This window comes from Phacochoerus africanus, chromosome 4, assembly GCF_016906955.1.
Source record: "Phacochoerus africanus isolate WHEZ1 chromosome 4, ROS_Pafr_v1, whole genome shotgun sequence".
NCBI classification, from domain to species: domain Eukaryota; kingdom Metazoa; phylum Chordata; class Mammalia; order Artiodactyla; family Suidae; genus Phacochoerus; species Phacochoerus africanus.
The window spans coordinates 101,350,873-101,375,422 of NC_062547.1; the positions used below are offsets into that span (position 1 = coordinate 101,350,873).

At 36.6% G+C, this 24,550-nt stretch overlaps 1 protein-coding gene across 4 annotated transcripts in view; it reads right to left on the minus strand.

Moving 5' to 3' along the window:
- Positions 1-24,550, minus strand: part of KIAA0825 (KIAA0825 ortholog) — a 402,395-nt gene that overhangs the window by 364,486 nt on the left and 13,359 nt on the right. For 3 of the 4 annotated variants that reach the window (XM_047778295.1, XM_047778298.1, XM_047778299.1), the window contains exon 2: positions 18,390-18,533. The exons of the other annotated variant lie outside the window; for it this stretch is intronic. The gene's annotated coding sequence lies outside the window, so the exon portion shown is untranslated. The remainder of the gene's footprint in view (positions 1-18,389; positions 18,534-24,550) is intronic. 4 annotated transcript variants of the gene reach the window in all.

Below are 24,550 nucleotides of genomic sequence, written 5' to 3' on the forward strand. Positions count from 1 at the left end.
TATCCCTTTCAGCTGACTATAAACATATTCACATTTCTTGCTTTTTAGAAACAACAAAAACCTCCTTAGGACCCCCTTCTTTCAAAGCCCAGCATCTCAAAATAGCAGTCCTTATTTCTTAATCTTACATTCCCACCTCTCATTTACTTCTCAACCCAGAACATCTGGTTTCTGCCTCCATCCTTAAACTGAAACTGACAAAATAGTTTTCAGTTCCTATCATACTCAATCTCTGCTCTATTTGGTACTGATAGCTACTCCTTCCTTGAAGTTGTCTTCTTTCTTGTCAGTTTTCCTAATTATTGTGCCTTCTTTGTTCTCTTCCAGCCTCTCACACCATTTATTCAGAGGCTCCTAGTAGGAGTCCCCACTTTGAGTGGTTGGCCAGCTCACATTTCTTTCTCTATCTGCTATTCTGTGTCAGATATACAATGGTGGTGCATTTCTATGCTAGAGGACCCAGCTCTCCTGGTCATAACTAACAGATTCAGGGTCATAAACAGCGGAACAATCAGATGCATACAAATGAATTCTGAATTATGGAATGAAAACATGGACAGAGAATCACTGGTAGTAAACCAACCACATTAATTCCAACCGCCCAAGAGAAGGTGCATGGATTTTTCTGGCTGAGCCCCCTGTAATTGCCCCATTCCTCTCCTCCTCTGACTGACCAGTCATCCAGTTTTCTTTTGGTTCTGTGAGATACACACGATAAATCTTGGTGTTTTCATTGTTGTTGCAATTTAAATTACAACCAGAGTAATTTTTATTAAACCAATAAGCATCTTAAGTGGCTCCTCTCTCATCTCTGTCATTGAACACTGATATTTACCACAGAGTTTTCTCTAGACTTGCTTCTCATTTAAAATATTTTCTTTGAGCATTTGTTGTTGTTGTTGTTGTTGTCTTTTATGGGCTGCACCTGTGGCATATGAAGGTTCCCATGCTAAGGTTCAAATCTAGCTACGGTTGCCAGCCTATAGCAAGCCACAGCAATGCCACATCCTTAACCCACTGAGCAAGGCCAGGGATCGAACCCGAATCCTCATGGGTACTAGTTGGGTTCATTCACCACTGAGCCTTGATGGGAACTCTTCCTTGAGCATTTTTCATTCAGAGCTACTGCTGCTTTTTATGTAATTTTACCAGAGAATGTTTATTTTACTTAAAAATTTTTTTTAGAGTTCCCATTGTGTCTTGGCAGGTTAAGGACCTGACGTCTCTGTGACGACATGGGTTTGATCCCTGCCTGTCCTCACTTAGGGGGTTAAAAATCCTGTGTTGCCGTGAGGTGTGGCCTAAGTTGCAGAAGCAGCTCGGATCGAGTGTTGCTGTGGCTGTGGTGGAGGCCGCCAGATGCAGCCCCAATTTGACTTCTGGCCCAGGAACTTACATATGCCTCAGGTGTGGCCATAAAAAGAAAAAAAAAATTGTTTTCTTTTTATTCATTGGACTTTCTCCTCAGACCTCAAAAAAACTCTTCCTGGAGTTCCCATCGTGGCACCGTGGTTAACAAATCTGACTAGGAACCATGAGGGTGCAAGTTCGATCCCTGGCCTTGGTCAGTGGGTTAAGGATCCAGCGTTGCTGTGAGCTGTGGTGTAGATCACAGATGCGGCTCGGATCCGAGTTGCTGTGGATGTGGTGTAGGCCAGCGTCTACAGCTCCGATTGGACCCCAGCCTGGGAACCTCCATATGCTGCAGGTGTGGCCCTAGAAAAGGAAAAAAGACAAAAAAAAAACAACAAAAAAACCCCCAAAACCCCTCTTCCTATTAGTTCTCATTATGTAGCCTTCCCAAATTTTCTCATAGTCCCTTGGGAAGGGGTCTACGGACATTTCTCTTTCACTTCTCTTCATATCTATCTCATGTTGAAGTTATTGGTCCTCTTCTTATTCTGCATGCTTTTCATTGAGTAACCTCATTCATCTATTATCTTGATGGTGAAAATTCAAAGTCCACATCTCTTAACTCTCCAAAACTCCGACACATATTTATTTCCAAGCACTTACTAGAAAATTCTACTTTGCTGATCCAAAGGTCCCTTAAACTCAATGTGTTCAAAATTTTATTCAAAGTTGTTTTCTTAAAATGACTTCTCTTCCTGTGTTATAGGGTCACCACTTACCTACTCTCCCTCTCCTATGCCAAGTATTTTAAATCATGTGTCAGCAAACTATGGTGCAGCCTGTTTTTTCTATGGCCTGCAAGCTAAGATAGTTTTTACATTTTTAACATACTGTAAAAACAAAAAACAAAACAAAACAAAAGCACCACAGTGGCCATGTGTGGTGCACAAATTCTAAAACACTTATTACCTGGCATGTAACAAAAAAGGTTTGCTGAGCCATGTTTTAGATGGTCACCATATTCTTTGACCCTTTCTCCTCTGAACATTCTAAATGGTCACTAGTGCCTAAATTTGACTTCCTCTTTCTGAACTAATGTCCCAAATCTGAAAAAAAACCTCCTATCTCTACTTCAAGACTCACATCCTGTAGTATAATAAGAAATACATATTTGGTTTTTGCGACCCTAAGCCTTTTCTTACTTTGTCCTATGAGTCTCTTCCATTTGGCTGTTCCTCAGCTGTATGCTTTCTAGCAAAACCATAATCAGGAGTATGGCACTTTCAGAATTCCCGCTGTGGCTCAGTGGAAACGAATCCGACTAGCATCCAGGAGTACAGTACTTTCCTAAGTTTTGCGAGTCATCCAAACAAATTATTGAACCCGTGGGAGCCCCTGAATCAGCCTGGCAAAAGTGGGTATCCCTTGCAGACCTCACTTGCTCACATGTGAAGTGGGCGCAATCTTGTAGGACCAAGCTTTAAACTTGCAGTGACTGTGCTAACTCCAGGCAGTTAGTGTTAGAACTGCTGAATTGAATTATAGGACACTCAAATGATACCCACCTTGCATACTGGCATTAGGCTTATGTTACAACCAAAAAGATTTTCCACAATGCATAGGACAACTCTAGTTTATATATATCATATCATATACCATGTATATATGATATGATATGTAATATAAAATATATATGTGCTTTTCATCTTTCATTATATTTTCCTACTACAACTGCCTTTGGTTGACATCTTGAGATAGTTGTTTGCTATAATGCCTTCTAATAAGAATGCTTTCGATAGAAAATCATGTTTATGAAAGCCATTTACTTTATCAATGTGGGTAATATTATTTATAGACAACATACAACTATAATAACATAATTTGTGTTATTATCTTTAAACAGAAAAAATGTTACCTACAATTGTGGCTTACACCATTTTTAAATGTCTTTTAACAACTTGAACCATTTTCAGGACATTGTGAAAAGGTAGGAAAATATAATTGTGGTGAAAAATCAGGACTTTACTTTTATTTATGCTATCAAATAAAATTTAAATGCAATACCTCTTTCTAGTTTCCATCTACCAAAAAGGAAATTAGATAAAAGTGATCTTTAAGGACCCTTCTAGTTTTAAAATTCTATGATTTTAATCATATAATCAATTTCTTTAGTATTTAACCTTCTGTTATACTGCCTTTGCAGTATACTTTTTAATTCTAGAGCTCACTAGAAGGATAATTTGTTGTTGGTTATAAACAAATTCATATGAAATGACCTGAAAATCTATTTAAAAAGCAATCAGTGAAAGTAAATATTGGATTTCTTCGTGTTAAATCTGCAAATCCATCACTATACTTGCTTTTTACTTTATTTGCTGCTTAACATATCTCAACAGTGAATCTATCATATCAACATAGTCATCATGATCCAAGCTGCAAATAATAGAGAGTGTCAGTGTCAATTTTGCTTTCTCACACTTGCTTCCCTTCACTTCATCTGATTTTAATAATCCCTGTCAAACCACAAACAGTCCAAATTACCTTCATGACACAGAAGCTTTCAAGGAGCAGACAGAATCTCAACTTTCATTTAGCAACTACAAAAGAAAGCTGTCCAGCTGGACAAATATTATTTCCACACTTGACAATCTCAACAGTTGAGCATGCATTTTAATTTTAACTAAACCTGCCAGGAGTTTGATATGAGCTTCTTGTTTTGTGTAGATTGACTTAAAGGATTATCAGACCAATGACTGTAATTGTGATGAAAGAGCACAGCATTTTTCTATTAAAAAATGAATCATATACCAAAGCTGAGGGACCAAAATAAACAGAAGAGGCAATGTGGACTCATAGGTTTTAAGGTAAAAACTACTTAAATGAGTAACTTAAATGCTTTAATTACTAAAGAAAGTCTAAAGGTACAAAACACATTCTTTGAAAAATAAGAACCCATAAGTAAAAATAAAATGTTAAAAAGTTAAAATTTTATGCATAGATACCACTGAGAAACAGGTCCTAAGAATGAAACCAAGAGATTTTTTCAAATTGTTTTAGACTAACTCAACTTCAAAGTTAAATTTCTAGGACAGTTTGAAATGTCAACTCAGAATAAAACTGATGTCCTTGATAAGGTATTAAAAAACTGATTCTATGCTAACCAACATGCCCTTGTACACACAATGTGAAACTCCAAAAAAGTCAGAGTAAAAATGAATAATAAGTTTTCAGAGGAGTGATAGAATAAATGTTGCCTGTGAAACTATACATAAATTATTGTATCACTGAAGCTGAATTTATTAAGCTTAAATATAGAAGTTTTAGGAGTTCCCATTGTGGCGCAGTGGAAATGAATCCTACTAGGAACCATGAGGTTGGGGGTTCAATCCCTGACCTTGTTCAGTGGGTCAAGGATCCGGTGTTGCTGTGAACTGTGGTGTAGGTGGCAGATGAAGCTCGGATCAGGCATTGCTGTGGCTCTGGCATAGGCCGACAGCTATAGCTTCGATTGGACCCCTAGCCTGGGAACCTCCATATGCTGTGAATGAGGCCCTAAAGAGACAAAAGACTAAATAAATAGATAAATAAATAAATAAATAAAAGTTTCAAATGTAAAAATATTTCTGGAAACATATCCTAAGCTATATAGTTAAGAACCTCAAAATTGCCAACTGTCAGTCTTCTCTCCAACCTGCTACACTCCACAGGAGTCCCAGGCGTTTCCTTCCCCAAAGGAAGTGCTATTAGGACACTGTTTCTTCCCCAAATCTGTCTTGGACACCACAGCTCCATTTCCTTTACTAGTTCTTTATTTTGCTCTTTCCTTTGGTCTCCCAACAGATAATTTCATCCACATCCATGTCTTCTGCTACAACTTGTGTGTTGGAGCTCCTGTTCTAACTGTTTAACCCCATTTTGGATAACTCCCTTGAATGTTTCACAGGCACCTCAAACTCAGCATGTTCCCAAACAATTTTATTACCTTCCTTCCAAAAAGTCTTCATTTTCTTAAGGTCCCTATGATAGTTAACAGCACCACTCTCCATCTTGGTACGTAAGTCAGAAACATGGGAGTCATTCCCCACATGCTAACATTCTTTCACCAGTCCCACAGCCGTTGATTGGTATTCCCCGTATCTGTTATATCTATCCATGTTCCCACAGGGCTCTGGTATAAATTCAACATCCATCACCTGGAGTAGTGCAGCAGTTTGCTCAGTAAGTATCCTTATTTTTTGCACCATCCCCTAATTCATTCTCTATCCCACCACCAGAATGATCTTTGTAAAAGAGAGATGGGAATCAGTGTATAACAAGATATTAAATCTAAGTGATCGGGAGAAAAGTTACACTCTTAAGAGAGAAAACTTGGAAGAAAGAGTTAATTTTTAATTTGTTGGGGAAAACGGAGTTTTTATTAGAAATAATGAATATGAAGTACAGGAATTACAGTTAGGTGTAAACATAAAGCAATCTTTTGAATATGAGGAAAGGGGATTTAGGAAAGAAGGGATAAAGCATATATACATAAAAGGATTATATAATTTATCATCCAAACTAGGATATATTTTTAGAGTAAAAACAGTACCAAAAATAAGGACAATTACATAATTTTTGAGATACATATTTACTAATCAATTAAGTGGCTTTATTATATTCATGGACCTATATAATTATTATATTCAAAATAATATTTCTTCAAAAAATTCTTATATTTGTGCTCACTGAAGTGAAAAGTCTTTTTAGGGCTGCACCTGCAGCATATTCCCAGGCTAGGGGTCAAATCAGAGCTGCAGCCACCGGCCTATGCCACAGGCATGGCAACATGAGATCTGAGTTGCGTTTGCAATCTACACCACAGCTCGTGGCAACTCTGGATCCTTAACCCACTGAGAAAGGCCAGGGATCAAACCGTCATCCTCATGGATGCTACTCAGATTTGTTTCTACCGAGCCACGACAGAAACTCCTGAAGTAAAAAAATCTCTATATTATTTGAATACTAAAAACATAAAAACAGATGATTCTTGGTACATTTCACATACTTTAATCAATTTCCTAGTTTTATCCATCACAGACATTTTTCTGAAGACTGTGTTTTTTAAAATTTATTATTTTTATAATTTTCCAAGTTACATTTTATGGTTAGTAAATTTTAATTTGTCGACAACTTCAATTGACTCTTCTATATACTCTTTCTCAGGTATCCGAGAAATTTATTAAATTCAAAGAATATTCAAAAATGGAAAACAAAAGACTTAAACATAAGACAAGACACCATCAAACTAGAAGAAAACATAGGCAAAACATTCTCTGACATCAACCATACAGATGTTTTCTCGGGTCAGTCTCCTGAGGCAACAGAAATAAAAGCAAAAATAAACCAATGGGACCTAATAAAACTGACAATATTTTGCACAGCAAAGGAAGCCATAAAAAAAAAAAAAGACAACTTACAGAATGGGAGAAAATAGTTTCAAAAGATGCAACCGACAAGGGTTTAATCTCTAAAATATATAAACAATTTATACAACTCAACAGCAAAAAAGCCAACCCAATGGAAAAATGGGCAAAAGACCTGAATAGACATTTCTCCAAGGAAGATGTACAGAAGGCCAACAAGGACATGAAAAAATGCTCAACATCCCTATTATTAGAGAAATGCAAATCAAAACTACCATGAGATATCACCTCACACCAGTCAGAATGGCCATCATTAGTAAGTCCACAAATAACATGCTGGAGAGGGTGTGGAGAAAAGGGAACCCTCCTGCACTGTTAGTGGGAATGTAAATTGGTACAACCACTATGGAGAATAGTATGGAGGTATCTTAGAAAACTATATATAGAACTACCATATGACACAGCATTCCCACTCTTGGGCATATATCTGGACAAAATTTCCTTAAAAAAGACATATGCACTCGCATGCTCATTACAGCATTATTCACAACAGCCAAGATATGAGAACAACCTAAATGTCCATCAACAGATGAATGGATTAAGAAGATGTGATATATATACACAATGGAATACCACTCAGCCATAAAGAACAAAATAATGCCATTTGCAGCAACATGGATGGAACTAGAGACTCTCATACTAAGTGAAGTCAGTCAGAAAGAGAAAGACAAATACCATAGGATATCACTTATATCTGGAATCTAATATACTGCACAAATGAACATTTCCACAGAAAAGAAAATCATGGACTTGGAGATTAGACTTGTGGTTGCCAAGAGGGGGATGGGGAGTGGGATGGACTGGAAATTTGGGGTTAATAGATGCGGACTATTGCCTTTCGAATGGATTAGCAATGAGATTCTGCTGTATAGCACTGGGAACTATATCTAGTCACTTATGATGGAGAATGATAATATGAGAAAAAAAATGTATATATGTATGTGTGACTGGGTCACCTTGCTGTACAGTCGAAAATTGACAGAACACTGTAAACAAACTATAATGGAAAAAAATAAAAATCAATAAAATTAAAAAAAAAAGGAGATCCTGTCTTGGCTCAGTGGTTAATGAACCCGAACCCAACTAGCATCCATAAGGACGAAGGTTCAAACCCTGGCCTTGCTCAGTGTGTTAAGAATCTGGTGTTGCTGTGAGCTGTGGTGTAGGTTGCAGATGCTGCTTAGATCTGGCATTGCTGTGGCTGTGGTATAGGCTGGCAGTTGTAGCTCTGATTCGATCCCTAGCCTGGGAACCTCCATATGCTGCAAATGCGGCCCTAAAGAGACAAAAGACAATAAATGAATAAATATATAATAAGTAAAATAAATAAAATAAAAAAGAAACCAATGGAAAACACCATAAATTTTAATTTTTAATAATGAAATACAAAATATTTTAGCCTAAATATTTTAGTTTCTATTTTTTGCCTCTATGCAAAGTTTTGGCCAATAACTTAATCAAATTCATCAATATGATTATTTTGAATATTTTGCTAAACTTAGAGACTACAAAGTAGTAGACTTTCCCAGTTTAACTTCATCCTAAACCATAATATAAATTAATTCAGTAAGAAATATAAGCTCCAGGAGTTCCCATTGTGGCGCAGTGGAAACCAATCCGACCAGGAACCATGAGGTTGTGGGTTTGATCCCTGGACTTGCTCAGCGGATCAAGGATTTGGCTTTGCCGTGCACTGTGGTTTTGGTCACAGATGTGGCTTGGATCTGGCACTGCTGCGGCTATGGCGTAGGCTGGCGGCTACAGCTCCCAATAGACCCCTAGCCTGGGAACCTGCATATGTCACAGGCACAGCCCTAGAAAGATAAAAAGACAGAAGAAAAAAAAAAAAAGAAATATAAGCTCCAACAAAATATTTTCTGAGTTAAGTATAAATATTTCCAAAACATTATGGAATTTCACAATTAAATTTTGTGTGTCATTTGAGCTCTTATAAATAATTAATTTAATGTCTGCTTTGCTTGCAGGGAGAAACATTTTATCTTTTTTTTTTTTTTTTGCCTTTTCTAGGGCTGCTCCCGCTGCATACAGGAGGTTCCCAGGCTATGGGTCCAATCTGAGCTGTAGCCACCGGCCTATGCTAGAGCCACAGCAACGCGGGATGTGAGCCGTGTCTGCGACCTATACCACAGCTCCCAGCAATGCCAGATCCTTAACCCACTGAGCAAGGCCAGGGATCCAACCCGCAACCTCATGGTTCCCAGATTCGTTAACCACTGGGCCACAATGGGAATGCCTGCAGGGGGTAACATTTTGAGATCCTCCTACCTGTCAGCTTTGTTTTCAATAATTACAGTATCCTAAAAACTTTGCCTAAACTGAATTTTTTGCCTTCCATTGGTAAAAAACTACTGATTCACCTCTCATATATGCACAAGAAAATGTGGAACTGAAATGAAAGAAATTAATTTAGTACAGTCACTTGGTCTAAATGAAAAGTCATGGTTCATAGAGTGGTACACAAACATACAGTCTGCAGCTAAGTAATAAAATGTAGTATTTTCAGGCACTGTCCTAAAATAAGACTATGCAGTAGATATTAGTGATTCTCTGTCTTCTTGTTTTCATGTGGTTTGTGATGTCATTACAGCCCCCGGAGTGTGAGTTAGTTACACATTAATTCTTGTCAGCAAGTCAAAGGAAATTTAGTACTAACTGTTAAACATGCACTGCTGTTTTCTTTTCTTTATCCGAAATCACTGTCACTAAAATGATTATTACAAAATAAAAATGTGTTAGTCAACAATAAGTAGTTATATAACTATACCACATGACACATAATAAATTGTATCTTGTAGCAATAGAGCTTGGATTATATTCACTCTATGGCAAGGCTGAATAATGGATGGGAAACAGGAATCCACAGCTCAGAGCATGGGCTCAGCATAACTGGCTGCACATCAAGTGTCCAGGAGAGCTGGCAGCACCAAACACTTTTGCTACCACCTTCACCTAAGATCCGAAGAAGCTGGCTGTATCTACCTGCTCATGCCAAAGTGTACTCAATTTATTAGCAAGCATACTTCATGCTAACCTTGAAAAAGATGTGTTAGCTTATATTACTTCTGGAAAGGATCTGGAAAAGAGAAATGGGTTATGGTCAATTTAAACCTGTGTTAAAAGTGAGAATTCTGTTCACTCTACTGGTATCGCAAACATGAGATCATGTCAGGATGTAGAAGAACAGGTGTAGGCTATGTAAACCTATCCTACTTTATTATGATGTGATGTCAATATATGGGATATTTTAAATACCGATATAACAAATATAAAATGGAATATCTATAAAAATGATAATCTAGCTCTGTATGGCATGATATAGAAAGATTCCTAGTACGTTATAGTATTTTATTTTAATTTTTTATTATGATTGATTTACACTGTTCTGTCAATTTCTGCTATACAGCAAAGTGACCCAGTTATATGTGTGTGTGTGTGTGTGTGTGTGTATTCTTTTTCTCACATTATCCTCTATCATGTTCTATCACAAGTGATTAGACATATAGTTCCCTGTGCTATACAGCAGGATAGAATTTTATTTCGAAAAGTAAGTTGTAGAATTATATATGCAGCATTGTTCAGTATAATACTTATTTTAAAAAAAAGCCAAATAAATCATTCCCAAAATTCAGGAAGTATGCTCAACAAACTATCAACAATGCCAATGTGTGGGTGGTAAAACTAAAAAGGTATAGGGAAAGGAATTTTTATTATTTATAATCCATTTATTTTGAACTTATCATAATGAATATGTTTTATTTTTGACACAGGAGAAACAAAAACAAACAATATAACAAGACATTAGCTAATTTAGTATCAACAGAGTGGTAGGAGTAACAAATGATCTAGAAGCCCTGCAGCCAGACTTTCCTTTGGGCAGAGGAAATAGGGAAGTAAAGCACCAACAGAAAGGAAGATAAAGGTGGGAGCCCACTGATTTTGCAAAATCCATAGCCTCAGAGGCCCCACAGTTGGAGACATTTAATCTCTTACTAAATATAGAGTCAAGTGTTCTCCAATTTGGGGAATGATCCAACAGCTAATGAAGGTAGGATCAAAGGAGCATCCATCAGAGACTAATTATGGAAGTAAATAATATGTTTGTCTCCCATTCTTTTCCCTCTTTTTCCACAACCTGGGATCTTAATAACTTCTTATTGCCTTGAGTAATCAGGGCTCTAGCTTGAGGTTTCTTTGTATATGATGGGCTCCCACTCCTAAACCTCAGACACAGATGTTTGCTCCATACTATGAGCCACCAACAACAGGGGCACCTTGTTAATTAAAATGGGAGAACATCCCTGGGGCAGAAACAGGACTGCTCTGGAGAATAAGAACATTCATAAGTGAAAACAGTGAAAGATAAAATCAAAGAGATATATTATGGCCAGATAGGTACGCAAAGGTCTTTTTTCCCTCCAGAAGAAAAATACTTATACTTTTATCCTATACAAAACAGGGAGTCATAAAAGGTTTTTTACTAAGGCAGCACATGACTACAGTTTTACAAATATTTACTAAAATGTGTGTTCAGATGGTTGTGTGTGGGGTAAGAGAACAGATGCAAGAAGGTCAGTTAGGAATAGGAAGAAGATGGGGCAAAAGAAAAAGAAAGCTTTTGAAATGACTCTTCAGGGTATGAAGAGATAGCCTAGGGTCGCTACATTTGATGCAGACAAATATAGCCAAGGGAACACCAAGTGGGTGTTAACATAGCCAAGGCATAAAAAGCTTGGACTTTAGACCTAAGTCATTAGAGAAACCAAACAAGATGATGTAAAAATTATAGTCATGATAAGAGGCAGAAAACTTGTAGATATGTCATTAGAAACTAGCAGAAGATAAAATGCAGAGTGTGACTCTTTGTTGGCAATAAAAATGACCAGTTATGAAGGGAATGGCTAAGAAAAAGAGGTAGACATTGGTCAGAGCAGCACGTGCTTGTTGTGAAACGCTCTTACAATCTTGCTCAAGGCAGTCATATAGACACCAGGCAGTGCATGCTCATGCTAGCCTTCTAGAAGCTAGCTGAGGGGTAGGTGACCACTACGGTTGCCCATAAGGTTTCCTGCTGGGTAGGGCCCAAAGATAGGACAGGATAGTGAGATGAGGCTACAGGGAAGTTTATGTAGTAAGGGCTAAATTATTACAAAGGAAATTCTGCAACTTTAATCTGAATGACAGAATGGTAGTTTATGAACAGATTCTTTAAACTTATGAAGAAAATGTTAACAAGAAGGCAGAGCAGGGAATTCTCATTGTGGCTCAGTGGAAGTGAATCTGACTAGTATCCGAGAGGATGTGGGTTTGATCCCTGGCCTCGCTCAGTGGGTTAAAGATCTGCCGTTGCCGTAAGCCATGGTATAGGTCACAGACTCGGCTCAGATCCTGCATTTGATGTGACTGTGGTGTAGGCTGGCAGCACTAGCTCTGATTTGACCCCTAGCCTGGGAACTTCCATATGCCACAGGTGCAGCCCTAAAAATAAAAATAAAAAAAGGAGGCAGAGCAAATTCAGTTTTAGATTTGATGATTATGAATAGATCACACAAATGGTAAGGTCCAGAATACAAATGGGGCAGATATATGAAGGGAATACATGAGAAAACAGAGTGCTCAGAATGTCATATTGAAGTTCAGGACACCAAGACTGAGAAAGTACCTTTCAAATTTTTGGACCAAGACTTACAAAGTTAAAAAAAAAAAAGCAATCTAATGTGTAAGTGTGCACATATTTCTTAAAAGCTTTATGAAACACTGCTTACCCTTAACACTTGCTGTAATATGTTAGATTCTACTCTATTCTAATCCTTTTCAACTTCTTCTGTTTTTTTTTATGTTGCCATAGCCTCTAAAATGATTTCAGCATCTGCATTTTGGCTTAGAGAATTTTAGATTAAAAAGGAGACCTTTGTGACTATTTTGTAGAACCATCTGCAAAGATATGACTGATAAATCCAGAAGATATCTTTGAGAAAAGGTTAAAAAGAGGAAAGAAGAAAATGAATGACTGACTTGGGGACCGCTAACAGAGGATAAGGGAAAAAACAAAGAATATAAAGCAAGTAGGGTCAGAGGATATAAAAAACTGGTATCAAAGAGGACAATGTCACAAAAAGGAATGGGTAGTCCACAAAAACTTTTTTATTTCATGTCTGCTTCCATGGCAGTGTTTCTCAAAGTGTAGTCTAAGACACTAATTCAAGCATAATTATCTTGGCCACTTGTTAAAAATTCCTAGCCTGGGAACTTCCATATGTCGTGGGCTCAGCCTTAAAAAAAAAAAAAGAAAAAAAAGTCAAATACCTGGGGTTCATCTCAGGCCTAGTGAACTGGACTTCCTGGATGTGTGTCCTGGAATTGGCACTTTAAAAGCTGACCATGATATTCTTTTCACCAAGTATTTTTATTTCAGTGCCATTCACAAATCAGCTTTCAAACTTGTACTTTCCAGGAACATGCCACCTTACTTCACACATTAGATGTATCCTTACCCAATCTTAATAGTTAAGTGAGTACTTGTACATCAAACCATCATTCCCCTAGAGACTACCATGATTAATTTCAGAACCTGTGTCCACCCAGAAGGAAACAAACAAGCTTCTGGAGCATTAGGCCTTTAAACAAACATTGTTTACCCTCCTAATTTTTCCATATTACTTATGCAAGTGGTTGGCTGAATGGGCTTACAATCCTCATTAACTTTAAAAACATATACTATATTTAAAAATTCACTATACTGTTAACACATTTCATTTTGATTTTTAATTGACACACTGGACTTAATTAGTTAAGTACCAAAATTAAGTGGTGTTTGGCAGAAATCATAGGCAGGAAGTTACACAAGGAGAAAGTTTAAAAAAAAAAAAAACTAACTAAAGTTTGTGACTTAGACTCTAACAGCAAAGATATCCCTTTACGTGGTGAGTAACAACAAAAATATGTGTCAATTTATTACCATTGGATAACCAATAAGTATGAGATGTGACTCTATTCTATATGACAGGGGCTAATATTTATTCACTTTTATCAGGCCCTGTTTCAAAGCCTTTCCATATATTAACTCATTTCATCTTCACAACACTCTTATAAAGTACCATTTTATTTTTAAATTTTTTAATGATTTTTATTTTTGTCCATTATAGCTGGTTTACAGTGTTCTGCCAATTTTCTGCTGTACAGTAAAATGACCCAGTCACACATACATATATACATTCTTTTTTCTCACATTATCAGGCTCCATCATAAGTGACTAGATATGTTCCCAGTGCTATACAGCAGGATCTCATTGTCTTATCCATTCCAAAGGCAATAGTTCGCATCCATTAAAAGTTAAGTACCTTTTTAGACCTCATTTCCCAGATGATGAGGCTGAGATACAGAGAGCTGTGTAACTTTCCTAGGGTTCCACAGCTAGACAAAGGAGCTGAGAGTCAAATACATGCAGCCTGTCTAGAGTCTTTACTCAGAAGCAGTGTGCTACAATGTGATTTTAAGAAAGTCTCAGGAGTTGAAATAGTTAGCCGCCCAATAGAGAAAAAGACTTGCTGCTTATTTCTGGGATTTTTTTTTCCTTTTTTTTACAATTAATTTCAGGATAACTTGGGTTACACTTGATCTTTGTTCATGATTAATTATTAGATGTCATTACACTGCACTTTATATGATACGAATACCCATTTAAGATGGGAATTTAGTATTACATTATACATAAAAATAGAAATCTATTTTTAAAGATACTTAATTCTGTACATAACGGAAGGATAGTACAATGTTTTGGAGCTATGCTTCTCAAACTTTAATATACCAATAACTGGGAATTTTGTTAAAATGCAGATTTTTTTCAGTAGGCCTAGGGGGAGCCCAAGAGTCTGCATTTCTAACAAGTTCCCCAGTAACAGTGATACTGCTGGCAGGAGGGCCACTTTTTGAGTAGCAAGGGCTCAGAGTGTGAGCTCTGTAGTAATAATGCCAGTGTTTTAATTCTAGCTCTGTTACTTACTAGTTTTTTAACCTTCTCATTTGCCTCTACCACATCTGTAAAATAGTGAGATCATTAGTGTTGTTATAGGGATTACGTGAGATAATCCATTGATAGTACTTAGAACAGCTGTTGAAATATAGAAAGTACTCAATAAATATTATCTCTTAATATTATTGAAAACTATTAAAAGCATATATATCCAATTAGAAAGCCATTTATAGAATCGACGGATGTACAGAAACACTAAATAAAATTCTCTCATTTTTTTTTCCATGCAGTCATTACAACATCACTGTACACTGAAGGACATTAAATACGTAAGTTAGACCCACTATCTAACTTTATTAAATGCATAAATCTGAAAATGCTCTTAATGAATTTGCATGAAGCTGGCTTCGGCCTATACTATTTAAAGAGATAATTTTGTTTCTATGCCAGAAAACTTTTTCATATTGCACGTATAGACTGAATTTCAATTCATTTATTTGAACAGCTTCATCTGAATTTAGAAACAGGCATTTTTGTTGTAAAAATTCATTTTTATTCAATAGAAATCAGAACTAGTATTAGTATGACCAATAATAATAATTTTATGTTTTTATTTTTTTTGCATTTTTTAGGGCCACACCTGCAGCATATGGAGGTTCCTAGGCTAGGCGTTGAATAGGAGCTACGGCTGCCACCCTCCACCACAGCCACAGCAACACGGGATCTGTGCCACATCTGTGACCTACACCACAGCTTACAGCAATCCTTAACCCACTGAGCAAGGCCAGGGATCAAACAGGCACCCTTATTAATACTACTCAGGTTCGTTACCACTGAGCCACAATGGGAATGCCTAATCATAATTTTAAACATTTGTTCAAACAAGGGCACTAGTATAGTTTAAACGAATGTGGGGGATTTCATCAAAACCTTCACATACAATTGTATACACTTTCAAACCACCACACAAATGCAGCATAATTACCTCTGGGTATTGAGGGCTGGGGCTTAGAAAGAATACTAATTGTCAGAATTGTGATGATTTAACATTGATGTGATATGAGAGAGTTCAGTGAGTAGGAAAAGTAAAGTCAGAACTAGAAATGAAAACTATTAGAAATTTCTCAAATTCAACACTGTTTGAAAATTAAAGCGATAGAAATAGTAGAATGGAGTACACTAGGAAAGAATGATTAATGTTCTCCTAGTCACTGATTAAAAACCGGGTAGGGTAAAACTTGGAGGTTCAATAAAGGAAGAGATGAGAGCTATGAAATGTTTTCCATTGGTCAGTATCTTTATGAGTCAGCAAGAAAAGATCAACAAATAATTTGTCTCTCTTTTCTTTTTATTTCTATAACACAAGTGATGAAAAGGACCACTGTGGGACAGATTCTATGCTTATTTTTCTAAATTAAAACCATGTACAGGGAGTTCCCATTGTGGCTCAGTGGGTTACAAACCTGACTAGTATCCATGAGAGTGCAGGTTCGATCCCTGGCCTCACTCAATGGGTCAAGGATCCCATGTTGCTGCTACTGTGGTGTAGGTCGCAGATGCAGCTCGGATGTAGTGTGGCTATGGCTGTGTCATAGGCTGGCAGCTGCAGCTCGGATTCAACTCCTAGACTGGGAACTTCCATAAGCCACTGCAGCTGTAAAAAGCAAAACAACCAACCAACCAAAGAACCCAAAAAACTATATTTAATGTAGGCAATGCAGACCTGCCCTATGAGATCATGACAAATGAGAATCAAGGAAAAGGAAGGAGTTTGTGTGGGGAGCTTATTCTTTCCCTCTTCTCTCCCCTTCTCTCTTTCCCAGAAGAATGGAGTAAGGAAGGCTCCGGCTGATCCATTAACGTCCACTGTGGCAATAGAATTGTTTTTAAAATTCAACACAAATTATCAGATTTTACTTTACATTTTGCTTCCTTGAACAAATGTTACTTTATTTATTTTTGGCAGCACCCACAGCAGGTTGAAGTTTCTGGGCTAGGGGATTGAACCCAAGCCACAGCAACAGCCTGAGCCACAGCAGTGACAACACTGAGCCCTCAATTGCTAGGCCATCAGGGAACTCCACAAGTGTTACTTTAAAAAAATAAGCTTTATCCCCCCCAAAATCTGCATAAAAGTGCTTGTATAAAGGACTGAAATATGGAAGTTTTTAAGGCAGGGTTACCATATTCAGTTATATTGAATTAGGATTCTTCAACTGAAATAAACATCAGATTTAACTTGTACTTTTAGTCAAAAAAAAAAAAAGAACAAAGAAAGAAAGAAAATCAATTATGAGAATTGTGATCCTTAACATCTTGAGATGATAACCAACCAGATCAAATCATTCAGAATAGACATACAAGAACATAACTATACCAATATCATGTTTTATTCTTTGGGTTTACAATGGTCTGAATCAAATTCCTAAAAAATGGAAATTTACCAAAAGTGCATGAGCTAACTTTTTCCACTTCCAAAGCAGGTATTAGCTGTCTCTCAACTCCAGAGAATCAAGGAATTCTACTTCAGTGTGACCTATTTATGCCTCTTAGATTCATCATATGCATTTTTTAATGACCCTAAACCAAAGGAAATGTAGAAACCTATTTGAAAAGCTGACATTAAGGTTGTGACACCAACCAAAACAACAAGAGAATTTAAAGTTAAACTGACACACAATCCCCAAATCAGTCTGTTACACTCCTAATTTAAAAAACAGTTACTATGTGAAATAGTGATGGCATGTCAGCCTCTGCTTTGAAACTCCTGAATTTTGTCATTTGGTGTTTGTGTCACAACCTTAACATTATTTAAATATACTTTTTAATATCTATTATTTAAAAAATATCTTTGAATTGAACATACTCTAAAGCTTTGAAGAAACCAACCTCAAAGCACTGTATTCTTAGCGTGCCACTTTTATTACAAGTGGTGCATAAAACATTTGCTGTTGACAAATCTAATTCATTAAAAGGTGAGATGGATGCATTTTAAAATAACTGGCTGGCATCATTATCTGCAGCGCCTTTTATAAATTATTCCTCTTTTCCCTTTTGACTGAACTTGTCATAGTTCCCTTTCAGAGTCTGAGTGTTATGCCTTGGAGTCAATGCTTTCAACATGTTTAGACAAGTCATAAGTTAAATAAGCAGTGGTACTTTATTTTCTAGAAATGAGAAAGGGTAACAGAAATAAAGATTATTTCAGTCAATTCATTGATTTTTTAACTAACGACAAGTAAAGTCAGTTAGTGATGGTTTCATCTCACACAAATGATTTAAAAATAAAACTATACTCTTTGAGTAGAAGGGAGAATTTCAAAGAAAGGACCATAAAGAGAGATGTTGGCAGCCCTGCTGCACCACTGTGCAGAAGACTTAGTTTAAAATTGAATTGTGCTTCCCCTGACATGGGAGATCAGGTACATCATAAGGCTGACAGCTGGCTGGCACACTAACTTCCTACAGGAAAATGCTAACTGCATTTCTCTTAGAGGCCAAAGGAATAGAATTATAGAAGCCTTCAAGGAAACTGGGGAGGCAGAGTACAAATCATTTAAAATATGATGGAAAACATTTCTTACCTAATTTGGTTTTAGAAAACTCTAAGAATGAGCTGGTCTTCTAATCCTAAGTAGGTGGTAAATTATTTCCTTATGTTTGTCAGTAGAAGAGCTGCCCTTTCTTTGGTATCTTCAGCAGTTTTTTCCAAAATATACAAAGCATACCTATAAGATAATTAGATAAAGCTTTATCACTGCCACATGAAGGGGGCATAGTCACAACATTAGTTATCTACACTGACAGTGACAGTTTCATCATTAAGTTATGATATACTGGCTTGAGCCAAGAGATGCTGGAAACACATAAAGACGTCCTGAAGTTGAGGTACCTAAGAAAAGCTTATTAACAAGATGATTCATAGATTACAGGCCCATAGATAATAAATGCACCCAGGAAAACACACATTCAAAATATCTTTTATTTTCAATGATTTTTCAAATGTTCCTAAAAAGACATAGAAAACAGAGAATAAGGGATAGTTGTACCATATAAAATAAGCTATTCTTTTCAATACAATTATTTTTTTCTTTGGTTACCAGCTGCCCCAGAACTGTTTATTAAAACTGTTTCTTCCCTTTTCTTCTAGGTTATCTTGTTAAATTCTGATTCTGTTGATCTGGGACTGGGATCTGAGATTCTGTGTTTCTAATAAGCTCCCAAGTAATGCCGCCAAGAGGTAGGTCCAAGGAATATACTTTCACTAGTTAGGTTCCATCAGTCTATTTGTCTTTCAGTGCAACAAAATACACTGTGGCTTTCCTTTCTTTACCCCCAGCCCTTTGTCTTTCTTTATAGTTTCAGAATCTTTTGTCAAATATTTTCTTCTCCTCACCAAAAGAGTAAGTGGGCATCTATAAAATGTTGAGTTTTCCAAGCCATGTGTATTATATATCACTCCGTTTACTGAGGTCTTTTTTTTTTTTTGTCTTTTTGTTGTTGTTGTTGTTGTTGCTATTTCTTAGGCCACTCCCGCGGCATATGGAGGCTCCCAGGCTAGGGGTTGAATCGAAGCTGTAGCCACCGGCCTACGCCAAAGCCACAGCAACGCGGGATCCGAGCCGCGTCTGCAGCCTACACCACAGCTCACGGCAACGCCGGATCGTTAACCCACTGAGCAAGGGCAGGGACCGAACCCGCAACCTCATGGTTCCTAGTCGGATTCGTTAACCACTGCGCCACAACGGGAACTCCCGTTTAGTGAGGTCTTATTGTCGTAAAATAATGCTTTATTATTTCCCCCATGGGACTTCTGCACATCTCTTGTTATGTTAGATATAATTCCCAAGAACTTCATATTTTGAATGTTAGTATAAAGAATACCTCGCTGCAAAAACTTTTTCATGTTTTGTTTCTATATATATATTTGTAATTTTTATATATTGGTATGTTTATATTTGCAAAACTTTTATTCTTATTTTTTTCTGTAGTTTTACATCATGCCCACATGATAAGTTTTACTTCTTCATTATTTATTGCTTTATCTTGCCTTACTAAAAAAAAAAAGTCAAACAATAAATATATTATTTAATAGAAAAAGCTATTTTATTAACTATGATCATCCAAACTGTTCTCTTGATTAGATTTAGATCAATTAGAAAAATAATATGGAGAAGTTTGCAGACATTTATTTTGATATTTACTGTTTTCATATTTCTTGTCTTTCTCTGGTGTCTAATACACAAATGACTAAATGTTAATAACATCCTTTATCCCAAGCTGACTTCCAGTTGATATTTCATCAGAAACAGACAAAAACCCTCATGAACAACTTGGCAAGTCTAGGAATTAAATTTGAACAGAACAGGAAACAGGAACTGTAACAAGGAAAATAGCTCAATTCGGTCTATGAACTAAGTAGAGATGGCAGTGCTTAGGAAGCCATTACAGAGACACAACACATCACCTATGATCCATGGCTGACATCACAAGATTTCTTGGAAAACCCATAAATAACAAACTGGTTTCCTGATGACAACGTCAGTCTGCTCTAGAAGGAAGTGCCTTTCATGATGGCTTTTAGCTAATCAGTTTGACCAAAGGAACAAATTAAGACTTACTGTTAACATTGTAACATTGGTTACCTGAGGAAAGGTAAAAGTATATGATGGTGGGATGGAAAATAGGGTAAAGAAAGAGGAAGTAGTAACTAAAATAATATTAACTATTATAATAATGATAATAAAACAAACTGTTCTTTAAAAATGTGTTCATAATCTACTCAAATAATAATCATGAAGAAATATGTCAATGCAGACAATGCTTAAAAAGACAGGTGAAAACAGGACCAAAGATGGAGTTCCCATTGTGGCTCAGTGATTAATGAATCCAACTAGGAACCATGAGGTTGTGGATTCGATCCCTGGCCTTACTCAGTGGGTTAAGGATCTGGCGTTGCCACGAGCTATAGTGTAGGTTGCAGATGTGGCTTGGATCTGGCGTTACTGTGGCTCTGGTGTAGGCCAGCAGCTACAGCTCCGATTTGACCCCTAGCCTGGGAACCTCCATATGCTGCGGGAGTGGCCCTAGAAAGGACAAAAAAAAAAAAAGACAGGACCAAAGAAAGCACAGACACATTACACTGCAACTGTTTAAAAATACATGCACAAAATTTTTGGTTAGTAAAATCAATCAGCATGTATTTTCCCCCCTTTCTCTCAAGGGATCCTCTTAATCAAAAAGGTAAGAAAGGTGTGTGTTGGGGTGATAGAGGAAGATACAAACTCATAACAATGAAGAGACTGAGAGAGAGATCGCTATAAATTTGTACCAAATAAGACAGATGAAAGAGCGGTGACAGAAGAAACAGAGTGGGAAAAGCCAAACTCTAGCATGTACACAGTGAATGTTGAACTTAAAGGAATGACCTTATATCCCCTGACAGAAGTGTGGAGTGAGAAGCAAAGCTAAAGTGTATAATCCATTGAAGGTTTGTCCAAGGAACACTAAATTTCCCTACCCTACCTTTTTTATAAGCAACTCCTTCATTTTTTTTCCTTCTCCATAGCTAAATACCTGACTTTGAGTAAAGAAAAAATAAAAAGTAAATGAGAAAAGTATTGTGTTTGAAGACATCAATTAACTGTCTAGAAAATTGGGAAAGCTTGTGTGTACACAAAGAAAAGTCTGTCTCGGAGTTCCCATCATGGCTCATTGGAAACGAATTTGATTAGCATCCATGAGGATGCAGGTTCGATCCCTGGCCTTGCTCAGTGGGTTAAATATCCAGGGTTGCTGTGAACTGTGGTGTAGGTCGCAGACTCAGTTCATATCTGGCATTGCTGTGGCTGTGGTGCAGGCCGGGAGCTGTAGCTTTGATTCGACCCCTAGCCTGGGAACCTCTATATGCCATGGGTGGGGCCCTAAAAAGACAAAAAAAAAAAAGTCTGCCTCATTCTGGCCTTTAGCTGATTTCCAGCATAATCATGGTTACCCACATATTCACTCTAAAGAAAACTAGAACAGTCAAATCAGCACCATCCAAATATAGTTTCAAGGCAGCTTCTTTCAAAACTAAAGATGAAATAAAGATTCATAATTGGCTAACATTTATCTAAAAAAGTTTTTTTAAAGGAAATCTTTCAGGCTGAGAGGAAATGACACTAGATGATAACTTAAGTCCAGAGTAAGAAATAAAGAGCTCCACAAATGGTAACTATGTGGGTTAATATAAAAAGACTCTATAAAATATTATCTCAGTTGTTGGGAATGTAAGTTGGTGCAGCCACTGTGGAAAACAGTATGGATGTTCTACAAAAAACTAAAAATATAAGTAGTATATGATCTAACAACCCCACTTCCAGGTAAATATCTGAAAAAACCCCCAAAACACTAATTCAAAAAGACATACGTACTTCAATGTTCTCAGCAGCATTATTTACAACTGCCAAGATTTGGATACAACCCAAGTGTCTACCAACATATGGATGGATGAAGAAGATATGATATATATGTACAATAGAATACTATTTAGCCAAAAAAAAAATTTACCATTTGCAGCAACATGGATAGACTTCGAGGGCATTATGCTATGTGAAGTAAGTCAGAGAAAGACAAATATTGTATGATATCACTTATATGTGAAATCTAAAAATTACAATGAACTAGTGAATATAACAAAAAAGGAGTAAACACACAGATATAGAGAACAAGCTAGTGGTTACCAGTGGGAGGGGAGGAGTGGGAGATATAAATTAATAGGTGTACGACAGGCTACAGAAACGTATTGTAGAACATAGGGAATATAGCCAATATTTTGTAAAAATTGCAAATGGGGTGCAACCTTTAAAAACTGTATTAAAATTTAATTAAAAAATTTTTAAAGAATTAGCATTTGAGAAAAACAGCATTTCAAAATGATAAAAGGGTCAATACATCAGAAAAATGTAATACTTACAAATGTATATGCATCTAAAAAAAGGCCACCAAAATTAATGTAGCACAAAGTGGTAGAATTGAAAGAAATAGATTTGAGAATTATAATTAGATATTTCAATCTTCTGCTCTCAGTAACTAATAGAATTAACAGAAAATCAGCAAGAGTACAGAAAATTTGAATAATGTCAACCTATGCAAACTAAACTCACATTATAAACTACTCGATGATGGCCAAATCACATTTTTTTCAAAGACCAAAAAACATTTTCCAAAGTAGACTATATTCCAGGTCACAAAACAAATCTCAAAAAATTTAAAAGTAATGAGAACACCAAAACTATCTTTTGTGAGTACAACAACATAATTAAATCAGAAATCAATATCAGAAAGAAATTTTGGAAAACTGCCTATATTTGAAAGTTAATGAAAACACTTTTAAATAGCAATTAATCAGAAAGGGAATCACAGAGGATATTAGAAAATATGTTTTTACCGAATGATAGTGAAAACACATATCTCACATTTTATGGGATACATAAAAAGCAGTGTTTAGAAGGAAATCTGTAACTTTAAATACATATAAACAATGAGAAAAGTCTCAAATAAATAACTTAAGATTCAATCCTAGGACACTAGAAAAAGAAAAGCAAACCACATAGGCAACACAAAAGAAAAAAGGCACAAATTACCAAAATAATGAACGAAAAGGATATCACTACTGACCATACAGAAATAAAAAGATTATAACACAACACAGTGAACAACTTTACACCAAAAAGGTAGATATACGGAAAAAATGGATATATTCTTCGAAAGATATAAATGACCAAAACCGGAGTTCCCGTCGTGGTGCAGTGGTTAACGAATCTGACTAGGAACCATGAGGCCGCGGGTTCGATCCCTGGCCTTGCTCAGTGGGTTAAGGATCCAGCATGGCTGTGAGCTGTGGTGTAGGTTGGAGATGGGGCTCGGATCCCACGTTGCAGTGGCTCTGGCATAGGCCGGTGGCTACAGCTCTGATTCGACCCCTAGCCTGGGAACCTCCATATGCCACGGGAGTGGCCCTAGAAAAGGCAAAAAGACAAAATAAATAAATAAATAAATAACTGACCAAAAACAAATCAAGAAGAAACATAAACACTTAGTAGACCTAAAACAATTTTAAAACTTGACTTAGCAATTTAAGATATTCACATGAGGAGAAGTAAAGACCCAAGGGCTTTCTGATTAATTTTATAAAATAAAATAAAATAAAATAAAATAAAATAAAATAAAATAAAATAAAATAAAATAAAATAAAACCAACATTTCACTAACTCTTCCACAAAACAGAAGAAACCCTCCTAACTCATTCTATGACGACAGTACCCTGAAAACAAAGCCAAACAAAGACATTGCAAGAAAATAAAACTCCTGACTAAATGGCTACATTAAAAAGGAAAGATCTAAAATCAACACTCTAGGAGTTTCCATCTTGGCTCAGCAGAAGAAAATCTAACTAGTATTCATGAGGATGCAGGTTCGATCCCTTGCCTTGCTCAGCGGGTTAAGGATCCGGTGTTGCTGTAAGCTGGGTGTAGGTCACAGACATGGCTTGAATCTGGCATTGCTGTAGCTATGGCATAGGCCAGTGGCTACAGCTCCAATTTGATCCCTAGCCTGGGAATCTCCATATGCTGTGGGAGCGGCCCTAAAAAGACAATAAAATAAAATAAATAAAATAAAATAAAATTAAAAAATAAAAACAATGCTCTAAACTTCAACTTTAAGACACTAGAAAAAAAACAAGATAAACCCAAAGCAAGTA